The 17,512-nt window shown below is 42.7% G+C and overlaps 1 protein-coding gene across 1 annotated transcript in view; it reads left to right on the forward strand.

Moving 5' to 3' along the window:
- BFSP2 (beaded filament structural protein 2) overlaps nucleotides 1-17,512 on the forward strand; it is a 107,031-nt gene that overhangs the window by 11,663 nt on the left and 77,856 nt on the right. The window lies entirely within an intron of this gene.

A 17,512-nucleotide genomic window follows, 5' to 3' on the forward strand; every position in this document is an offset into this window, starting at 1 on the left:
ATGAGGATCCTGGTTACGTGGACTTGGCCTAGGTACAAAAAAAAGACACCAAGGAACAAAAGGCCCCATCTCTGAACAAAGGCTCAGTCTCCATCAGCAGCAGGTAATGACAGCTGATGGCTTCCTCCATCCTAGTCCTCGAAACTCTTTGTAGCTGATGCTCATAAGGAAACCTAGGATTTGGGATGCTGAGCCTTTGTGATCAGTCTCTTCCCTGCTGAATCGTCCAGCCTCCAGGTCAGAGTTTTCTCCCAGTTTTCGTATGGATGTTACAGATAAGCAATAAATTTCCCAGGGGATGAATGGCGTCTGATGCTGCCTAGCAACTCACTTAGACCTTGAGACATTCCTGCTACCTGTTAATCCCAGGTTTTTCTGGTGAACTCATAGGCTGGAAAGTGGAAGATGCTGGAGAGGAAGAAGGCCACCCTCAAAACTTAAAGACCCGGGTTCAAGGAACATCTTTGGGACTTACTAACCAGGAGGTAGCTGGTGATGCAATGGATAGAGCCCTGGTCCTGGAATCAGGGAGACTTGAGTTCAAATTTGACCTCAGACACTAGTTATATGACCCTGGGCAAGTCACTTTGCCTCTGTTTGCCTCAGTTTCCTCATCTGTAAAATGAGTTATATCAGCACCTACCTAGCAGGGTTGTTATGAGGATCAAATAAGAATAATGATTGTAAGGTGCGGCACATAGTAGGTGTTTCATGAATGCTTGTTTCCTTACCTTCCCCTTAGGTAGAAGGCTAGACCCTGACAAGACCTTAGAGATCTTCCGCTCCAATTTGATTATTCTACACATGGGGGGTGGGAGGGTCCCTAGGCCCTCCCCAAACTCAACCCGTGCAATCATAAGACCTAATCTAAGGGGATTAATCTCATCAAAATTTTCAGCTAACTGGAAAGATGTGTCAGACCCCTTTATGATGTGAGAGCACCTTTTTCTGATGGAATGAAAAGGAACTAGGGGGATTGGCTGAGGAAACAAGTCAACCACGCCCTTACCCTCCCCCAACTTTAAATCTTTAAGTCCTGGCTAGAGAAGAGTTCCAAAGTGGGAGCCAGAGGGAGGCCTGGAAGGGGGAATCTGCTCTTGGCCTGTGACTGGGGAGAGGAAAGGATTTCTCTCTCCTTTCCCCCAATCCCAGCCTCTTTTGGCCATGTAACTTGGAAAAGGACATCCAGCAGGTACAAGAGACACACAGAGATACCCAGAGACAGTTACTGGTAAGAGGAAACAGCCTCCAGGAACCTGATACTTGGCAAAGCTCAAGGGCAAATGCAAGGTGATCAGAACATACCAAGCAGATGGTCTCACCAACAGGTGGGGAAACTGAGAAACGAAGAGACTTGTGCAGTCTCACCATGAGTGGGCAGTGTAACGGGACAAGTCATTCCACTTCTCTGCCTCAGTTTCTTCATCTGCAAAATGAGTACAATCAGACTTGTACCGTCTCAATAGGACTGGCTGGAGTCATGTCCCAGCTCTTTGAGGTTTACAAAAAGGGGCATGCTGGTAAATGTTTAACAACCAGGTCGGGGGGAGGACTGTACCTACTATGAACTTCTATGATGAATCTGCATTAATTTTTTAAAATCTAGACAATCAACAAAACAATAAGCCAAGGCCTGATTTGGGGCTGGTATAAATTCTCAAACTGAAAATTCAACAGCCAGATCACTGACAAGCCTCTCTCCTCACTCTCCTCTCTCCCTCCCCTCCCCTCTCCTCTCCATCTCCTCTCCCTCTCCCAAGATAGCAATCAACAGGGACAGGCACCAGACTTGTGATCCCCCTAGTACCCAGAGCTCCACAGTGAGGGGACACCTGGATATTTTTCTTCATTTATATCAAGGCAGATCAGGACCTCAGAAAATCTTAGTCTAGGAAAGGTCCCTAATGCATTGGGAGACTCAGTGCTTGCCCAGAGTCAGAAAGAGAACATGAAGCCGGGTCTTCTTGCTCCAGGGCAGCTTCTCCAAAGCAATGGCCCCAGATCGACATGGAATTCCTCCTTTGCTCTTGAAAGTTCATAGGGTTAGTAATAAAATACAGAATTTACCAATACAGCTTACTTCCCCTGAGATTAGATGGGAAATTTCTCTCCTTTAAGCACTGGCCAGAGAGGAGACATTTCTTAGTGTAGTGAAAAAAAAAAAGCCCTCCCCCATTGCAACCTCTGACCAGGACACAAAAATAAGGCTCTGTCCAGGTGTTTTGTGTGAAAACAGAGTCAGAATGATAAAATGACTAGAATGTGACAAAAGAACCAAGGGTTAGTCACGACAGGGAAGTAGTATCCAGCTGGGGTTCCTTGTCCTAAAGCAGGAGGCCCAGAGGAGGGGGGATGGGGGGAGCCCTCCTCCCTGTGTCTCTGCCCAACTGTACAGTCCTACCAGCCACCCCAGTCTGATGGGTCTCCAGCTGCCAGGCCTCAACTCCATCTATTTCTACCCTGGTATCGGAGAACCCATCCTGTTCAGCACCCTGTCCCCACCACTATTCCTGGTTTCTGGGGTAAGAGCCAAGCTCCACAGCTCTGAATTCTCATTGGGTGTTTATAATATTTCTCCCATGAAGTCTCCCCAGATCTTCCCCACCGCCACCCCTAGGCATGGGAAGGGAGGGCAGGAGAGGTGATCTGGATATGTAACAATAATTACAATAAATAGGCAACCTGTGTCCTTGAGCCTCGGGCAACGTCTGCTGGAACTGGGTCTAACTGCTTTGTATTTCTTTCCCTTTATCCCCCTCCCAATTCTTTCCCTCTCTCTCTCTCAAATGGCCAACCTTCATTTTCTTCCCTTTCTTGTCTTTCTACCTTTTTCTTCTATTTTCTTTCACACCGACCTGTAATTTAGGCCTCCCCATGATTCTCACTGCCCCATCCCCATTGCTAGGACTGGTACTGTGAGTTACTGACTTGAGTTAGAAGGAGTTCTGTATTTTCTGGTGTAAAAAGGGGTCAGTCCATGGAGGCTTCAATTAACTTGGCGAACCTACATTTGGTCAGACGTAATTAAGGGAGGTCTCTCTCAGTTTATCTTATGTACCTCACCCTCTCCACCAATGGAAACCCCTCAAGGGTAAGAACGATTTCTTTTTTATTTTTATATCATAAATGCCTACCACAGCGTTTTGCTCATAGTAGGTGCTTCACAAATGCTTGTTGGATTTAATTGTATTTGCAAAACCTTAAAATGCTATACAATGTCAGCCATTCTTATCCGCAACAGCACCGTCAACCTGGTCTAGTAGGACCCTGTTCTGAGAGCTGGAGGCCTAGCTAGGGCCCAGGCTGCCATGTGAGGTGACAAAATGTGGCCACATTCTACAAAACAACTGAAAAAGTGAAGTTGGTTTAAAAGGAAGGAAGCTAAACACTTCACCAATACTAACTCATTGGATCTTCACCACCCTAGAAGTAGGTGCTATTATTATCTCTACTTTACAGTTGAAGAAACTGAGGCAGACAGATGTTTAGTGATTTGCCCAGGATTGCATAGCTATTAAGTGTCTGAGGCTGGATTTGAACTCAGGTCTACCTGACTCCAGGCCCAGCACTCTATCCATTGCACTGACACACTGCAATAGTCCCGTCCCCCATACCAGTGTTCTAAAAGGATCTGTTGTTGTTTGTTGTTTTTCAATCATGTCTGAGTCTTTATGACCTCACTTAGGGTTTTTTTGGCAAAGATACTGGAGTGGTTCACCATTTCCTTCTCCAGGTCATTTTCCAGATGAGAAAACTGAGGCAAACAGGGTTAAGTGACTTGCCCAAGGTCACACAGCTAGTAAGTGCTTGAGGCTGGATTTGAATTCAGAAAGATGAGTCTTCCTGGCACTCTATCCACTGTGTCACCTAGGGTGGGTTACTATTATTAATAGTAGCAATAATAATAGTACCTAGTATTTACATAGCACGTGAACGTTTGCAAAGTGCTTTGCATATGTTAAATAATTTTTTTAAATGCCACACAGAAGAATAAGATATGTTGGGGTCGTCTTCTCTCTGTAATCTGTGATGCCCCAGCCTTCCTATTTTCCTCATTTCCTCCCGTTTTCAGGACTGTCACACACAAAAAACCAAACGCTAGTGACTGATCCTTGCTTGAGCGTGGTGCTGCGGGGTCCTAGCTGCTCCAACCAGGATGTGCATGACTGGGCTCAGACCCAAGTCATCAAGCATCTCTGGTAGGTACTGGAGAGTTAATAGTTGAACTGCAGGAGGAGGGAGCAGCCCCTTCAGGGCTTGGTTTTATAACTGAATTTGATGCTTGGAAAAATGTGCCAGGCCAACAGTGTTTGGGCTGACGCACTTTAGCCTGATCTAGTCCAGCAACTCCTTGGGGAAGGCTGCTATGTGGTTTCCATTCTCCTCTCGAGCGAGGCTCCTGACTTGATACCTTGCCTGAGTGCCTACTTCCCTGATTTTTAGATGACCTCAAAGCCTGCTCAGGAAAACTCAACTTTGTAAGTTCAAATCCAGCCTCAGACACTTACTAGCTTTGTGACCCTGGGCAAGTCACTTAACCCTGTTTGCCTCAGTTTCCTCATCTGGAAAATGAGCTGGAAAAATTCATGACAAACCACTCCAGTATCTTTGCCCAAACCAAAAAAAAAACCAAACAGGGTCAGGAAGAGTTGGACATGACTGAGGCAAACGGTGAAATAACTCATCCAGGATCACACAGTAAGTGCCCAAGCCCAGATCTGAATTCAAGAAGATGAGTCTTCCTGACTCCAGGCCTGGCGCTCTATCCACTGTACCACCTAGCTGCCTCAATGACAAACCATTGATGAAGCACTTACTATGTGTTAGGCACTGTTACTAAGTAAGTCCTGGGGATACAAAAAAAAAGCATAAGAGTTCCTGACTTCAAGGAGTTTATAATTTTATGGGGGAGACAACTGCAAACAAATTAATACACAGCAAGTCATATACAAGATAAATAGGAAATAATTCATTATTTCCTACTCAGAATTTCTATTTTATTATTTCCTATTCCTATTATTATTTCCTATTCCTACTTCATTAACAGAGAGAAGGCAGTGGAATACAGATGGCTTGGGGAAGGCTTCCTAGAGAAAGTGCGATTTCACTTGGGACTCAAGGAAGCTGGGGAGGTCAGTGGTCAGAGCAGAGTTACTTTCTATGTGTGTGACCTTGGACCAGTCTTCCCCTCCCTGGGCTTCACTTTCTTCTTCCGTAAAATCAGAAAATGGGACCAGGTGGTCTCTAAGGTCCCTGCCAACTCTAAATCCTCCAATCAGGAATGGTCTGTTTTACCATGGTTACCACCAGCAGATTGCAGCTGCTCCCTCATTTCTCCTTAGCACACAGAAATTTTATACCCCAAGTCAAACCAGTGATTTCTGGCCAGATGGTTTTTTTCATTCCACCTCACACATTGGGAAGAGACTGATTCTTCAGGGACTTCTCAATTATCTCAGCCTTTGCTGTTTTGCACCAAATCACCACGATCTTGGACAAATCATTTCCTTCCTCTGACCTATGACCTCTTCTATGAAATAAGGAGATTGGAAAGGGGGCTTCCCACTCTATGACTCTCCTCTTATCTCCCTCACCTAGCCTGGAGCACATCTCATTTGTTTCGATCCACCTCCAGAAGAGAAGAGGTAGCATTCAGATCAATCAATTTCCTTGTCCTTCAAAGCCCCTCTCAGGGACGTGGTAGTTAAATTAAGGTTGGAGGACAGTCTTCTGATTGCCCTGATTCTTCATCATGACGTGTCATTGGATGGGTGCCTTTCTCTAACCCAAATGCTCCAAGGGAAGCCAGAACAATCTTTTTCTGTCACAATAAGAAGATAAAGGCCATACCTTCCCAGACATACTCTGCCAAATGGCCTTGAAAGTTGGTCATCAAGGGTGTTTATGGGCCCAAATATGATGACTATCTAATGATCCAAGACCATAAGAGAGTCCAAGCTAAGACTAGATGACTGTTTTTCAGTCCCAGGGTTTCTGTTTTTGCCTCTATCCAGATGACTCTCAAAGTTGTAACTAGTCCCATCTACTCCCCATAATTCCAGTCCCATATGACTGTAGATGAAGGTATTTCATCAGATAAGAGTTTTGCGTCAATGATACTTAGGCCCTTGAAATTCAGCCTATAATTCTATGAAGCAGTTAAGAGAGTCAGTGTTTGCCCGATGACCTCAGGAGAACAAATCAAGGAGAGGGAGCATCAGTGATCAACCAAACCTGGAATGTCCATGCAGTGTCCTGTCATCATGAGTCTATGGATGTAATTTTGGGGCCTCAGTTTCCTCATTTGTAAAAAGTGGCTGGACAAATGCTTTTCCAGCTCTAAAGATGGTGTTTCCTGATTTTATGGCCAAAGTCTTTACCAGATAGGACTCTATGTCAAAACCCCAAATCTTGGTTCTCCTCCCTGCTGGTATAGGGTCTCTTGGCAGGTGGAGCCACCTGCTGTCCATTTTCTGAATTACCTTGCATTCCATTCAGCTGCAAAACACTCCTCCTGACAGCACAGATGATTGTAATCATCCCCTCGCAGGGCTCCTCCTCAGCCCGGAGCCTGGCATTTCCCACCATGCTGGGCGGGTGCAGCTGGTGTAGGAATTTCCATGACAACTCCCAATTTTCTGAGGATTGTAACTCAACCAGAAAAAATGTCATTCTGGACTGAAACTCTGCATACATTAGGCAGGAAGTCTATTTCTGTTACTTGTCTGGGAGGAGTGAGAGGGGCTTTTTTTCCTGTTTTACAAAATGTGTAATGCGGGAACCTCACTATTTTTTCCCATTCGTGGTAGTTTCATTTAATAGAGTCATAGGATAAGAAATCAGGAGCAGGGGGAGCCTCAGAGGCCATGTGGTCTTCATTTTGCAGATAAGACCACGGAGGCCCAGAGAGATAATGTGATTTTGCCCAAGTTCATATACAGGCAGTGAATGAAAGAGTCAGGATCTGAACCCAGGCCCTCTGACTTCAAATCCACAGCTCTTTGTTTCTAAAAAGCCAGATATTCTGGCACATGGGTACGCTTCATGATTATGGTATGGAGGTATTTGCTGATCATCTCTCCCTCCTCAGACCCCAAATTCCTCCAGAGCAGGAATTTCAAAGGCCAAATGTCATTGCAAAGGAAAGCCCTGTTGTGGAAGTCAGTCAATCTACCCTTGAACCTTGGCTCAGCTTCTTGCCAGCTGTGTGACTCTGAGTAATGATGACTTTTCGGCTGTCTGCCTCAGTTTTCTCATCTGGGGACAATGTTCTGCTTAAGACAGTCACAGACAGGCTGTGAGCTGTCCTTCTGCGAGGAAAACCTGTGCTGATGAAACCATGGCTCAGAGGATTGAATGAGAATCAAGCGATCCTTGCCATACCTACTTCACAGGGCTTTTGTAAGGAATTAATAATTGGTAATAATAATAGTAGCACTTATGTAGCATTTTAAGATTTGTAAAGTGCTTTACAAATATTATCTCATTTTATCCTCACAACAACCCTGGGAGGCAAGTGCTTTTATTATCCCCACTTTACAGATAAGGAAACTGAGGCAGAATCAGGGACTTGCCCAGGGTGGCAAGGCAAGTGTCAGATCATTTGAACTTGGGTCTTTTTGCCTTCATGTCCAGCACTCTATCCAATTAGCTGTGTAGGGGCCTAGAGAAAGAAGTTACAGGTCTGAGAGATTGGGTGCAAATGTTTTGTAAACCATAAATCATTTATTAAAAAACGTAGTAAATCATTTACCTGCCACAGAAGCCAGATTGGTGCTATTCATAAAACACACATTTGAGATATGTAGAGGTTGTTGTTCAGTCATGTTCAATTCTTCATGACCTTATTCGGGGTTTTCTTGACGAAGATACTGGAGTAGTTTGCCATTTCCTTCTCCAGCTTATTTTACAGATGAGGGAACTGAGACAAACAGAGTGAAGTGACTTGCCCAGGGTCACACAGCTAGTAAATGTCTGAGCTCAGGTCTTCCTGACTCCAGGCCTTGCATTCTAACCATTGCACTACCTAGCTACCGAGTAAATGTAGAGGACTGAGAATTTTAAGCTTTTCTTAAAGTTCTTCTGGGGACCTCTGGCAAATGAAAATCTGTCCAGATTCTGTGTGTACCATCATTTTAAGAGCTATGTAGTGTGGTTGGTATATTTTTAGATCTTTCAGAAACAAATTAGTCACAAGTGTATAGTTAGTTGTATAGACTTGGCCAGATTGATTCATGTTCCTAGGACTCCTTTTCCTTATTTATAAAATGAATGGGATTGGACCATGTTCAGTTCTAACTGTTGCTTCTTGACCCGCATACAGTTTCCTCAGAAGACGAGGTGATCTGGTACTCTTATTGGGGACTTATCCCATTTTGTGGTGATCCACACAAAGGCTTTAGTGTAGTCAAAGAAGCAAAAGTAGATGTTTTCCTCTTCACCAAAAGTCTTCAAGCAGGTGTTAAATAAACACCTGGAGGAAGCATTGTAGAAGGAATTCTTGGGCAGGTAGGACCTGAATTTGATGGCCTCTGAGGTCCCTACTAACTCCATAGTTCTGTGACAGAGGAGAAATCTGGGATTTTTCCCACCCTGGATCTCAGTCGCTTCATCTATAAAATGACACAATTAGACTAGATCAGCTCTAGGGACTCTCTGTCTTCCCTAAATCCAGAACTGAACATAGTGCTTGAGATGTGGTCTGAAGAGGGCAGATTACGGCAGAGCTACACACTAAATAATCATAACTCACATTTATGTAACAATCAATCATTCAATCAACCAACGAACAATTATGAATGAGCAGATATATTTTGTAAATCTTAGAGCACTATGGAAGTGCTCTATTAGTATGATGATTAATAATGATAGTTAATACGGTTAATGATGATGACAAACACCTACAATGTTCGAGACACTGTGAGGATGTGGGAGATACAAACGTAAAGAAACAATCCTCAAGCCTCAAGGAACTCACATTTTAACATGAGGAACAAGTGCATCTATAAGTTTTTGCAGAATAAATATAGAGTGTAAAAACAAAGCAGTTAAATATAGGCGATAAACCTAGAAGACCAGACGAATGGTGCTGCCTTTGATAGGGAAGGTTGGAAGAGAAAGAAAAGGGGAAAGAGAATGCATCGAAAGTTTACAAAGTGATTTTTTTTCCTCTTCCTATTCACCTCCAGCCCATAGGAATGGCTCTGGGCTTTGAACTTCCCTTCACCCCATGAGTCGTGATGAGATCATACCTGAAGCTGAATGCCTTGGAAAGCCAAGGTGGTTGGGAGCCATCTACCCAAAGCATCACTTAAGTATAACTCCAGAGAGCTTTCATTCTACACAAGGAACAGGGGGTACCAGCTACTATCTCAAAAGCAAGGTGCTGAATTCGGTGAAAAATAAAAGCCATTTATAGTCATGAGCCCTTTGAGGTCAGCCCCAGGGGAAATGAACAAATGCATGTGGTCATCTTGATGGCTTCTGACAAACTCAAGATGTCACAGAGTCCTGCCAGAGAAGAAAGACAAAAAGATGAGGGGGTGGAGTTACTTTCGATGTAGGTGAGAAAGCATCAGCTCTGATGTTGTTAGGGTCCCAGCCATCCTCCCACAATAGATTGGTCTCCTTCTCTCACTAACTCAGCCTGTGACATTGGATTAGAAAATCAGCTATGTCTGAACACATCCCAAACATTTCCATGGGTTGTCTCAAAATCCACAGCCGCCCAAGTCAGTGTTATCAGTGATAAATAACAGAATTATGCTTTCTACTGCAAATCATTACCCTTTGAGGTATGTTACTTGTCTTGTGGTAAGGTTGGATCTTTAAAACTTGTGGCATGGCGGTCAGATGAGCTCTTTCTCTGCTTTATTCATTTTTTTTTTCAAATGAGCTACTAGAGAGAGTAGAAGACGCTTTTTCAAAGTCCTGACTACCCAGAATGATAAGAAATAGATTATAGTCATGCCCAAAAAATACAGCGCATGTGTCCAGGCACACCCAAATGAAGGTCTCAAAAGAAATTGATGTTTCGTCTCTTTTTTAAGAAGTTCATATTTTTAAAGTAAAGTCCAGTTGTTAATGTTTTTAAAATTCAATTTAGTTAAATTTTATTTCTAGTTTGATGAATAAAAATATTATCCTTTATGACTGAACATTGAATATCACCTTAAAAGTTTTTTTCTGGGTATATACCCTAATGACACCCATGGACATGGGGATTTTGTGGGATTGATGAGCTAAAGGATGTCAGAGATCATCTAGTGTGACCACCTTACTTTACAGATGAAGAGCTAAGTACCCAGAGAGAGGAAATGGTTTATTTTCAAGGTCATACAAGTAATAAGTGGCAGAGCTGGGACTTGATCTCTTGTCCTTGTGATTTCAAATTCAGCGCATTTGCCACTGAAGCACATCGTTCACTCTCTCAGTGTCCTATGAGTATTAAGAGTATTAAGGTATTGACTGTCAAGGTCAGGATTTGAACCCAGGCCCTATAAAGTATGACAGGGACCCTAGATTTTTAATCCAAGGATCTGAATTCAAATCCTATTCCTCCTACTTTATACCCTTGAGATGTCAAGTAAGCCATTTAACCTCTTTGTGTCTCAGTTTCCTCATCTATTAAATAGCAGGTTATCTTCTTTAGCTTTCAATGCTACAAAATCCCTCATTCATACAAATTTCTCTAGCCTATTACTAATCGTGGTGGCCAAGAACTATTTTTTCCAAGTTGAACCACTAGGTGGCAGGCTTCACTTATTTTAGCCTAACAGAGGGTTACACATTTCATGGTGCCCCAATCAGAAACAAAACATTGTAACAAAATGAAGGAAAGAATGACAGGCTTTACAGCTGGGCGGGACCTTAAAGATCATCTATTGTACCCCATTTCCCCACTCCTACCCCTACATCATAAATGAGGAAACTGAAAGCAGGATACAATGGGGATTTTCCCAAACTCACATAAGTAGTAAGAGAGCTAGGCTTCAAACCCAAATCCTCTGACTTCAAATTCAGGGCTGTTTTCACTACCTTACATGTTATAACCTTCCTAGCATCACCCCCTCAAAGCGGGCTAATGACCTCATGTGGCTCCTAACTGCCTGGAGCCCTCCACACCTGCACCTCCACCTGGTGCTGCCGGCTTCAGACTATATTTGGAGGGCTAGAACAGCCTTCCCCACCCTAAACTATATGAAAACCTGGTGAAATTCTTTATGCTAGTCAGCACCTCCTCGACTTCAGCACCACTGTTCTTGGTAATTGATCAGAATTTGAAAGGACCAGGAACTGGGGAGAAGAAAGAAGTGTGGAGTCGGATTTATTTGTTTTATCAAGTGTATAGCTCTTAATAAGTAAGGACCTTTGTCGGTCAACAATCTACAAAAGGTTTAAATTTGAAGCAAAACTAGATACTTTGTCTCTGCACTCTGACCCATAACCAAAAAGTGTCTGGTTCCCTTAGGATCCAGCTAATGAATATTGTAAATTCCAAATAAAACTTGTTAACGATCCACAATGGTTCTTTTAATTAGGAGTCAGTGCCTTTATCTGACTGGTTGAATTCCAAATCAATGGGGGAGATATTTGGTGACAAGTTCAGGGTCCCTCAAATCGCATCTTGCCAGCAGCCACGCACTATGCCTATCTTTATGACTGACCTTGAATGATACTGTTGGGACAGTCCTATTTTCTATCCAAATTCTATGTATTTACAGCAACCTGTGGTTGTGAGTCAAGCGCTGGACTTGGAGTCCAGAAACTAGGTTCAAACCCACTTCTCTGTGCTGAAAGCAACAGGATATCCTTCATTAAGTTGGAGACAACTGGTAGAAGAGGTGCCCTGTGCCAGTGGAATCGGTGATGCTTTTTACATTTTACAATTCTTCCCCACCTCCCAAGAAGTGAATTACAAGCAGTTGAAATTATATTCATGTCCAGTTTTATTTACCAGATCTAGACCAAATTTAGCTTGATGGGCTTAATGAAATTATCTATTATAGTCAATTTTGGCCTATTTATCAAGGAGTTGTTTCCCTAAGAGAAGTCTCCCTAGAGAGACTTCATCTCTCCAGGATGTTTTCCTTTTGAGTATGATGGGGTTACTAGCTGTTTTGACACTAAGCAGAAGGATGCCTAAGCACTCCAAGTCTCTTCATTACCTAGTTTGACACATGGTGTTGTTCACTTGTTTCAGTGGTATTTAGCTCTTCCTGATCCTATTTGGAGTTTTCTTGGCAAAGGTACTGGAGTGGTTTGTCATTTCTTTCTCCAGATCATTTTACAGAGGAGAAAACTGAGGCAAAAGGGGGGAAGTGACTTGCCCACGGTCATACAGCTAGGCAGTATCTGAAGTCAGATTTGAACTCAGAAAGATGAGTCTTCCTGACTTCAGGCTCACCACTCGGTCCACCACATCATCTAACCATCCCAAATTCAATATATGAGTGTTATTCAAATTCTCAAAATGTTTCTTAAGTAGCTAGTATATGTTAAATAGGGACAGCTAGATGGCTTAGTGGATAGAATGTTGAACCTAGAGTCAGGAAGACCTCAGTTCAAATCCAGTCTCAGATATTCATTAGCTGTGTGATCCTAGGCAAGTCACTAAACCTCTGTTTGCCTTAATCCACTGGAGAAGGAAATGGCAAACCACTCCAGTATCTTTGTCATGAAAACCCCATAGGCATGGTCCATGGGATCACAAAGAGTCAGACACAACTGAACAGAAAATATGCCAAGCTCTGGGCTCTGCATTGAGAATGCAAAGACAAATATGAAAGAGTCCTTCTCTTCAAGGAGCTTATTCCAATGGAGATGCACAGCTTGGACAGAAACAAGGAAATACAAAAGTTTAGATATAATCCTAGGATACCAGGATTGCATTGGGGATTGAACTTGGAGTATGAAAGACATGGCTGCAAATTCTGCCTCAGAAATTACTGACTCTTGGACCCAGGAGGAGTCAATTAACTTCTCCATGGTTGGACCCTATGGCATCTAAATGTTGTTTTTAACTCCAAATATAGCATACAAAAAATACAGCAAAAAAAAAATGACAATAATCAAGTTGGAATTGTGCCAGGAATATAAGGATGATTCAACATTAAGGAGACCAATGATGTAAATAATCCTATTTTAACCACAAGAAATAATAGGGAATATTATTAAGTGATATTCCTTGAGCAAGGGCATACCATGTCATTCTTTAGAAATGTTAATTTGGCCGCTGTGTGGAGGATGGACCAGACAAGGGACAGACTGGATGCAGCGGGACCAATGAAACTGATAGGAAATATCATGAAGGGTGAATTGACAAGACTTGGTAACTGATTAGGTGCGAAAGGGAAGAGACAAGGATCATTTTCAAGTTGTGGCCCGGGGTGATTGGAAAAGCAGTAAGACTTAGAAACAAGCACAAGTTAGGAAGAGGATCCTGTTTAGGCAGAAAGAGTTTGGTTTGGGGCTTATTGTGTTTGAGTTGACTAAAAGAAATTAAGGGGTGTGTCTAGCAGACAGGTGGAGACTGAGTACTGTGTTCACTTCCAGAGGCCCTGTTTAACATTGTTTTGATTGCCATCTCTTGTTTTGATATCACCTTCATTTGATCGACAGCATGGTGTAGAGGATTGAACTTGGAGTTTGGGAGACCTGGGTTCAGAGTATGCCTCAGAAACTTGCCCACTCCATGACCCAGGAGAAGTCAATTACCTTCTCTATTCTTTATCTGTTTCCACATCAGTAAAACAAGAAGGTCGAACTCCAGGGCATTTAAACTCTAAATCTATGAGCCTTTGATTGAGTACAGAAATCTTGGGTCAAGATTATAGATGAATCATGAGCGGGGCCCAGAGCCATGCCCGTGCTGTCTCTGGACTGGTGTCAGGGATCACCAAGGAGTATAGAATTCAGCATCCTAAGGGACCATGGATTGGTGAATAAATTAGAGCACATGGCTCTCCCACTGGAGCATTTTTTTTGTATAGTTAAAAGCAAAGTAAAATGGAATGACCTAAAAGGTAGTCCGGAACTCTTTTCAGAGATTGATGGGAAAAGATAGGGAAAGAGTAGGGAGGTTTTGGTAGAGAGGTGGTGGACTGTGGCCCACAGAAGGGGTCAAACACAGTTGATGTATCAGTTTGATTTGCTTAACTATTTCTTTTTTACAAGGGAGGGTTCTATGGGAGGTGTCATTGGGAAGGGGTCTAAATTACTATCAATGAAATATTTTTAAAATAAATAATAATAGTTAACATTTATGTAGTGCCTACTATGTGCCAAGTACTGTGCTAAGTGCTTTACAATTATTATCTCTTTTGATCCTCACAGCAACCCTCAGAAGTGGGTGCTATTAATCATCCCCATTTTTCAGATGAGGAAAATGAGGCAAATAGCAGTTAAGTGACTTCCCTAGGATTACACAGCTAAAAAGTGTCTGAAACAGGGACTTGAACTCAGGTTTTCCTGACTCCAATAGGTATTAATGAAATTTTTTAAAAGAAATACAAGAGAAAAGAATAGAGAAGTAAAATCACTGGAAAGGAAGAAAATATTAAGAGTTAGGAGAAAAAAGAGTAAGATAAAATGGCAATTAAGTGCTCTTGAAAGGCAGGGGTCAGATCCTTCTTAACCGGTACAATGGGTAGAGTGCTTGACTTGGAGATGGGAAGACCTGAGTTTATATCCTGCCTCAGACACTATGACCCAGTCACTTCACCTGTTTTAGTCTCAGTTTCCCCCTTTGTAAAATGACAGGGTTGGTCTACATCAGAGGTCCTTAACCTGATGTCTGAGAACTTGTTTTTTAAATTACTTAAATAGCTGTATTTTAATGGAATTGTTTTCTTTTGCAATCCCACATATTTTATTTTACAGATTTAAAAAACGCTCTTCTGAGAAGGGGTCCATAAGCCTTACAAAGCTGTCTTGGGGTCCCAGATTTACAACAAAAGGTTAAGAACTGTGACCTAGAAAGCTCTGAAGGCCTATTCTAGCTCTAAATCTATGACCAGAGGGAACTTCTGCATTAGTAGAAGACTTTTCTCTTCCCGCACCCCTCCCCTACAGAATTTCATTTTTTTTCTTATTAAGGTATAGAAATGATCTCTCCTTCTTTGAGATTTCCTGGCTCCACCTAAAATGGTTCCATTTGCCTGCCCCATCTACCCAGTGAGGCATAGAGAGAATAAGATCAGATTTGAAATTCAAGGACCTGGGTTTAAATCTCAGGTCTGTGATTTCCCTCCTCAGGGCTACCTGATTCATCCAGTTGGTTTTTCCCACGTGGATTACTGAGCCAATGTCCTTTGAGTCATCAAGGATGCCACTGAGGAAGGAGTTGGACCTTCAATAAGCATTCTCATTACCATGGTTCTCTGCTTCCTCATGGCAGAGAGTGACCTAGATGTTCTCTAGGAATCCTTCCAGCTCCAAATCTGTTACTCATTTGGGGATCACTACTCTTAATTCGTGGAAAATCTAAACCCTGTGACCATCAAAGGAAGAGTGCCATGATGGTATGGTGGAAAGAGCAATGGATCTAAAGTGAGAGGACTAAGGTTTGAATTCCAGCTCTGCCACTTACTACCCACAGAGCCTGGGCAAATCATTTCCATGCTGTGGGCCTCAGTTTCTTCTTTTGTCAAATGAAGAGGTTAAATTACATGACCTCTAGATCTAGTCTATGATCCTGGGACAGAATGTTGTTTCAGAAGCCATTTGCTCACTGTGAGACCTTGGGTAAGTCCTTTCTCTGGGTCTTAGTTTCATATAAAATGAGAGGGCTGGATGAATGATGATGATGATGATATAAAATTTATGTAATACAATAGTATAAGGGGTAACTAGAGTAAATAGAGTGCTGGGCTTGGAATCAGGAAGATGTGGTTCAGACTTGATCTCAGACGCTTAGGTAAGTCACTTCACCCTGTTTGCCTCAGTTTTCTCATCTGCAAAATGAGCTAGAAAAGGAAATGTCAAACCACTCTGGTATCTTTGCCAAGACAACCCCAACAGGGTCACAAAGAGTCAGACATGACTGAAAAATGACTAGACAACAGCACAATAACTTATATGATATAAATTATGTAACATAATTTGTATAATAGGATCATCATATAATATAATCGTTATATAATTTATATAACATAATGGTAATTATATTATCTGTTATATATGATGTCAATTATGTAATATAATAATATAATGACAATTACATTCTGCTTTAAGATTTGTAAGATGTTTTATGTTACCTTCTTTGTGCCTCGCAATAACCCTGTGAAGGAAGTGTTAGTATGATCCTCGTTTTACAGATGAGGAAACTGAAGGCAAGAGTTTAAATGACCTCATCCAAGGTCACACAGGTACAAGGTTAGATTTGAACTCCTCCTGACTCCAGGTCCAATGACCTCAGTACTCTGCCTCCCAGTGGCCTTGGAGGTCCCTTGGGACGATGACCCTGTGAAGTTCTCAGTCCCTCCATTCCCCATCCCTTTAGAACAAGCTTTTTCCTCAGTGAATAGTGAAAGGATTGGGAGGATGAATGATACGCATAGTGCTGGTTTATTTTTAAACTGCTTGTTTAGTGAAGAAGGGGTTGAAACACGTGCCAGCAAACCACACTTTTGGCAAGTCGGAACCTATAATTAGCTTTCGAGTTGAGCTCCCATCTATCCCCAGTTGTGCTATGTGCAAGCAAACTAATAAAGCCTGAATCCTGAACAAATCCCAGCAGGTCTGAGCCTCCCTGAAGGTACATTTAATTTGGCTTCCTCCACTCTCCGTCAGCAGGGACGAATTCTCCAGGAAAAATACCTCCTTGTCCTGACTCAAAGGTGAGGAACAAGTCATCTCAGGCCTCAAGCAGCCAGTAACTGGAGAGGGAGGCGTCTGATGCAACCTGTTCCCTACATATCAGTTAGTGGAAGAAAGAAAGCTAGTGCTGCATTCCTGCCACCCTCAAGCTTTGTTGCATGATGGCCAAAGGACAAGAAGGGACATGGAATTGGGCCTCAGTTCCCCTCTCTGTAAAATAGGAAGATTGGGTGCTCCAGTATTCTGGAGTCCCATAATACTCAGACTATCCTCCCACCCTGGCTTGAGCCCAAAGCTATGTGGCATATGTTCTTTTTAAGAATCACTAGCCAGCCGCATTAAGCTTCTCATTGACTCAGCTTTGCCATTTGTGATAGATGTCATTTACCATAGATGTCAGAGTCATGGTGAGGAAGGATGAGTAAATGCCTGAAAAGCATGTTGAGTACGTCTGGAGAAGGGATTGCTAAAAATATGAAATACTGCTTTGTAGAGGAGGAGGGAGATGAGTGGAGAGTTTGTGTAGTGGGGAGATGGAGTGGAGCCAGACCCGGAGCCAAGCTGCTCATTATTGAGCTTCCACACATGCGCCTTCCTCTCAGCCGTCTGGTCACTGAAATCTCTTCAGGGCCTTGTGCCAGATAAGCCACTCTAGAAAGGTCTGAGGTCTAAAATGAGGTGAAAGTCCCTAACC

Source organism: Notamacropus eugenii, chromosome 3 (genome assembly GCF_028372415.1).
Source record: "Notamacropus eugenii isolate mMacEug1 chromosome 3, mMacEug1.pri_v2, whole genome shotgun sequence".
Classification (NCBI taxonomy): Eukaryota; Metazoa; Chordata; class Mammalia; order Diprotodontia; family Macropodidae; genus Notamacropus; species Notamacropus eugenii.